The following is a 6,177-nucleotide window of genomic DNA, read 5'->3' as shown; positions in this document are numbered from 1 at the left end:
ATTCGTACGTTCCACATGGTATGTTGCCTGCCCGGTGCCAGGGTGAGGTACATCTCTGATATTGGAGAGGGAGGGGGAGGATCCAGTTGTTGTGGTCCACGTCGGGACAAATAACATAGGTAAGACTAGGAAAGAGAACCTGTTTGGGGATTATCAGGAACTAGGAACTCAGTTAAAGAACAGGTCCCCAAGGGTTATAATCTCCAGATTACTACCCGAGCCACATGCAAATTGGCATAGGGACATGAGTATAAGGGAAGTAAACACGTGGCTGAAGGAGTGGTGTGGGAAAAAGGGGTTCCATTTTGTGGGGCACTGGCATCAGTATTGGAACAGGAGGGATCTGTACCGTGGGGAACTGTACCTGAACCAATCTGGGACCAATGTCCTAGCGAAAAGGGTAAATAGGGTGGTCAACAGGACTTTAAACTAGAAAGTGGGGAGGAGGGAAGGGTAAAACTCCAAGAAGTATGACTAATGTGAAACAAAGCAGCAGGTTAGCGTGTGGGGGTGTGTGTGTGGTGGGGGTGGATTCAACTTCATGGAAAATTATGAAAAAACTGAAAAGAAAGGAGACCCAGGTGAGGCTAGTAAAGTCTCCGGAACACAAAATAGGACAGAGTGTTTGGAAAGGGCTAGGAATCTAACTTCAAGCACATCAGATAAAGGGACAACAATAAGAAAGGGGATGGGAAATACAGGACTGAAGGTGTTGTATCTGAATGCACGCAGTATACGAAATAAGGTAAATGAGCTTGTGGCGTGGATTGAAATTGGCAGGTATGATGTGGTGGGCATCACGGAGACATGGTTGCAAGGGGATCAGGACCGGCAGCTAAATATCCAAGGATATACATCCTATCGAAAAAACAGGCAGGTTGGCAGAGGGGGTGGGGTTGCTTTGTTAGTAAGAAATGATATTAAATTGATAGCAAGAAATGATGTAGGGTCAGATGATGTAGAATCTGTGTGGGTAGAGTTGAGGAACCGCAAAGGTAAAAAAACCATAATGGGAGTTGTGTACAGGCCTCCGAACAGAAGTCAGGATGTGGGGCACAAGATACACCAGGAGATAGAAAAGGTGTGTAAGAAAGGCAAGGTTACAGTGATCATGGGGGATTTCAATATGCAGGTAGACTGGGAAAATCAGGTTGGCAGTGGATCCCAAGAAAAGGAATTTGTGGAATGTCTACGAGATGGCTTTTTGGACCAGCTTGTGGTGGAGCCCACTAGGGAACAGGCAATTCTAGATTTAGTGATGTGTAATGAGGCAGATTTGATAAGGGAGCTTAAGGTGAAGGAACTCTTAGGAGGAAGTGACCATAATATGATAGAATTTACCCTGCAATTTGAGAGGAAAAAGCTGGAATCAGATGTAACAGTATTACAGTTGAATAAAGGCAACTACAGAGGCATGAGGGAGGAGCTGGCCAGAATTGACTGGGAGATGAGCCTAGCAGGAAAGACAGTGGAACAGCAATGGCAGGAGTTTCTGGGAGTAATTTGGGAGACACAGCAAAAATTCATCCCTAGGAAGAAGAAGCATACTAAAGGGAGGACGAGGTAACATAGCTGACAAGGGAAGTCAAGGACAGCATAAAAGCTAAAGAGAAAGCATACAATGCGGCGAAGAGCAGTGGGAAAGCAAGGGATTGGGAAGCCTACAAAGACCAACAGAGGACAACTAAAAAAAAATAAGGAGGGAGAAGATTACATATGAGGGTAAACTAGCCAGTAATATAAAAGAAGATTGCAAGAGTTTTTTTAGATATATATAGAGGGCAAGAGAGAGGCAAAAGTGGACATTGGGCCGCTGGAAAATGACACTGGAGAAGTAGTAGTGGGGAACAAAGAAATGGCGGAGGAACTGAATAGGTACTTTGCGTCAGTCTTCACAGTGGAAGACACGAGTAGCATCCCCAAAGTTCAAGAGAGTTGGGGGGCAGAGGTGAGTATGGAGGCCATTACCAAGGAGAAGGTGCTAGGAAAACTGAAAGGTCTGAAGGTGGATAAATCACCTGGACCGGATGGATTACACCCCAGAGTTCGGAAGGAGATAGCTGAAGAGATAGTGGAGGCATTAGTGGTGATCTTTCAGGAATCACTGGAGTCAGGGAGGGTCCCAGAGGACTGGAAAATTGCTACTGTGATCCCCTGTTTAAGAATGGAGTGAGGCAAAAGATGGGAAATTACAGGCCGATTAGCCTGACCTCGGTCGTTGGTAAGATTTTAGAGTCCATTATTAAGGATGAGATTTCAGAATACTTGGAATGCATGGTAAAATAGGGCAAAGTCAGCATGGTTTCATCAAGGGGAGGTCATGCCTGACAAATCTGTTAGAATTCTTTGAGGAGGTAACGAGTAGGTTAGACAAGGGAGAGCCAATGGATATTATCTACTTGGACTTCCAGAAGGCCTTTGACAAGGTACCGCACAGGAGGCTGCTCAGTAAGATAAGAGCCCATGGTGTTAGAGGCAAGGTACTAGCATGGATAGAAGATTGGCTGTCTGGCAGGAGGCAGAGAGTGGGGATAAGGGGGTCCTTCTCAGGATGGCGGCCGGTGACTAGTGGAGTTCTGCAGGGGTCAGTGTTGGGACCACAACTTTTCACTTTATACATTAATGATCTAGATGAAGGAACTGAGGGCATCCTGGCTAAGTTTGCAGATGATACAAAGATAGGTGGAGGGACAGTTAGTATTGAGGAGGTGGGGAGGCTGCAGAAGGATTTGGACAGGTTAGGAGAATGGGCAAAGAAGTGGCTGATGGAATACAACATGGGCAAGTGTGAGGTCATGCACTTTGGTAGGAAGAATAGAGGCATAGACTATTTTCTAAATGGGGAGAGAATTCAGAAATCTGGAGTGCAAAGGGACTTGGGAGTCCTGGTCCAGGATTCTCGTAAGGCTAACTTGCAGGTTGAGTCGGTAGTTAGGAAGGCAAATGCAATGTTGGCATTTATTTCGAGAGGACTAGAATATCAAAGCAGGGATGTGCTGCTGAGGCTTTATAAGGCTCGGGTCAGACCACATTTAGAATATTGTGAGCAATTTTGGGCCCCGTATCTCAGGAAGGATGTGCTGGCCCTGCAGAGGGTCCAGAGGAGGTTCACGAGAATGATCCCAGGAATGAAAGGCTTAACATATGAGGAACGTTTGAGGACTCTGGGTCTATACTCGATGGAATTTAGAAGGATGAGGGGGGATCTGATTGAAACTTGCAGAATACTGAAAGGCCTGGATAGAGTGGACGTGGGGAAGATGTTTCCATTAGTAGGAGAGACTAGGACCTGAGGGCACAGCCTCAGAGTAAAGGGAAGACCTTTTAGAACAGAGATGAGGAGAAACTTCTTTAGCCAGAGAGTGGTGAATCTATGGAATTCATTGCCACAGAAGACTGTGGAAGCCAGGTCATTGAATCTATTTAAGACCGAGATAGATAGGTTCTTGATTGGTAAGGGGATCAAAGGTTACGGGGAGAAGGCGGGAGAATGGGGTTGAGAAACTTATCAGCCATGATAGAATGGCGGAGCAGACTTGATGGGCTGAATGGCCTAATTTCTGCTGCTATGTCTTATGGTATGTTCATATTGCAAGGGGATTGCTACAATTGTATGGGGCTTTCTGAGCCCACACCTGGAATATCATGTGCAATTTTAGTCGCCACATTTAAGAAAGGATATCCTTGTATTGGAGACGGTACAGTGGAGGTTCACTAGATTGGTCCCTGGGATGAGGGGGCTGTCCTATGATGAGAGGCTGAATAAATTGGGTTTATATTCTCTGGAGTTTAGAAGAATGAGAGGCGATCTCATTGAAACATACAAGGTTCTGAGGGGTTTGATAGGGTAGATACTGAGAGATTGTTTCCACTGGTCGGGGAATCTAAAACATGGGGGAACAGTCTCAGGAAAAGAGGCTGATCATTCAGGGCTGAGGTGAGGAGAAATTACTTCACTCAAAGGGTTGTGAATCCTTGGAATCCTCTACTCCTGAGGGCTGTGGGTGCACAGCGTTGAATATATTTAATGCTGGGATAGGCAGATTTTTGGTTTCTCAGGGAACTAAGGGACACGGGGAGTGGGTGAGAAAGTGGGGTTGTAGCCCAGGATCAGCCATGGTCGTACTGAATGGCTGAGCAGGATGGATGGGCTGGATGGTCTACTCCTGCTGCTAATATTTATGTTCTTATGATAATTCTATCCAGATAGACTCTGTTCTCAAACAGAGAGTTCCAGGATTTTGAACCAAATTGTTGAGGTTTGGCTGGTCCAAACTCTTCATTCTAAGAGAATATCCTGAAAGGTTTGTGCAATTTCAGCCAACAAGTTTGGGCGGGAAGCGATTATTATTGTACCTTGGAGCACAAACTGGATCGACAGAGCAAGAACTCAGCTGCTCCTTTCAATCTCATGAAGTTCTGAATTGCTTCTGGAACAATCTGTCCCACCCAACAGGACTCACCAACCCGATGACTCAGTTAGCAGCTCACACTCACTGGAAGATCCGGCTGATTAAAAACTTACCCAGAAAGTATCTGGGAGTTCAATAAGACAATTAGAAAAAGGTATTTGCTTTAAGGCTTGTTTAGTTGGAGATATCAGAAGCTGCCAGCCGCAGATTTAAAATTGCAGAAAGCTCTGGGCCTCCCCTGTCTGGAGAATTACTGTTTAAGCACCTCTCACTCCTAATAGAATGGGAGCAGGGATTGTGCAATTCAGCCCCTCCCCTCTGCTCTGCCACTAAATAAGGTCATGGGTGAACTTTTACATCAAATCCACTCTGTTGTCTGATGTCCAGATCCCTCAATTCCCTTAGACTCCAAAATATTTCTCTCAGCCTCGAATATACTCAACTACTGAGTATCCACAGGTCCCTGGGGTAGAGTGTTCCAAAGATTCTCAACTCTCTGAGTGAAGAGATGTCTCAGTTAAGTCACATAGGGCAAGTCATCGGGTCATTTATGGCACAGGAGGCCATTTGGCCCATCAAGTGCATGCTGGCTCTCTACGGAGTAATGCAGTCACTTCCACTCTATCCCTGTAGCCGCTGGGAGTTTATTTCCTTCAAGAATCCATCCAATTTCCTTTAGAAATCACTGATCATCTCTGCTTTCACCAAGCTTCTGGGCAGCGAGTTCCAGGTCATCATCACCCTATTCATTAAAAACATCCTGTTCATGATGCCAAAGCTTCTTGGTCTGATCCTCTCATCCTGGCTAATTCAGAAACATTATCTCCCCACCCACTTCTACACCCCCTTCCCACCCTCCCTGTAGTGTAAGAGTCTGGCACAGATAGGGATATAACATGTGTCTGAGTACAGTACTGCCCACAAAGTGATATAAAAGAGCACATGACCAGCTCCCAGAGTCAGTGTGGTATAGGACAAAGCTACAGACAGGCCTAAGCACTGAGACAGCTCCCAGCTTGTACCCTTTACTGTATATTTGTAAATAGCTCTAGTAGTTAATAAAGACTTACTGTTAACCTGCTATAGACTACGAAGACCTCATCAAATGTAATGAGGTGTAACCAACAACCTACAGCATGGTGGCAGCTCATGGATAAAAACCAAAACCTTGCTAAAATGCAGATACAAACCAAAATGCTGCAAGACTCAAAAATTCAAAAAAGCATTCTGACCTGAAAAGCTCCAGGAACAGAGTCACAGAGGAAAAATCACCAGGATAAAGTTTCAAAGAAAGGCTTGGAAGCTGAGGGCAGAAATGTAAACTTCCTTACTGCAGCAGAAGACTTTGCTGAATCTCTTTTGGAAGCCGAGTTTCAAACCCCAGAGTGCAGACTCACAGGGTGAGCTAAATCTTTTAAAGCTCCAGGCTACAGCAAGTTCAGAGAAATCATTAAATAATTCAGAGCCAGAAATGCGATTTGAAAAAACTCATTGCTAAAAGCTAATCTCCGAGCTTGCTCTGAAATGTAAAAAGATAATTAATTAAATAATCTGGGAGAATTGTGACTTCTAGATTCAGCTGAGAGAAATCGAAAGCCAGGATTCAACAAATTTGTGCCTTTAAAGTAAAATGTTGAACAAGAGAACTCTGGCAGGCAGTCGATCCAGACAGCCATTGTTGAAAGTTCTTTCTTTAAGCTGAGTATGATCGCCATTGTAGCAAAGCCCGCCAAAACACAGGAAATCCCTCTCTCTCCAAGTGAAT

Source organism: Carcharodon carcharias, chromosome 7, assembly GCF_017639515.1.
Source record: "Carcharodon carcharias isolate sCarCar2 chromosome 7, sCarCar2.pri, whole genome shotgun sequence".
Lineage (NCBI taxonomy): Eukaryota > Metazoa > Chordata > Chondrichthyes > Lamniformes > Lamnidae > Carcharodon > Carcharodon carcharias.
This window is presented reverse-complemented; position numbering follows the sequence as displayed.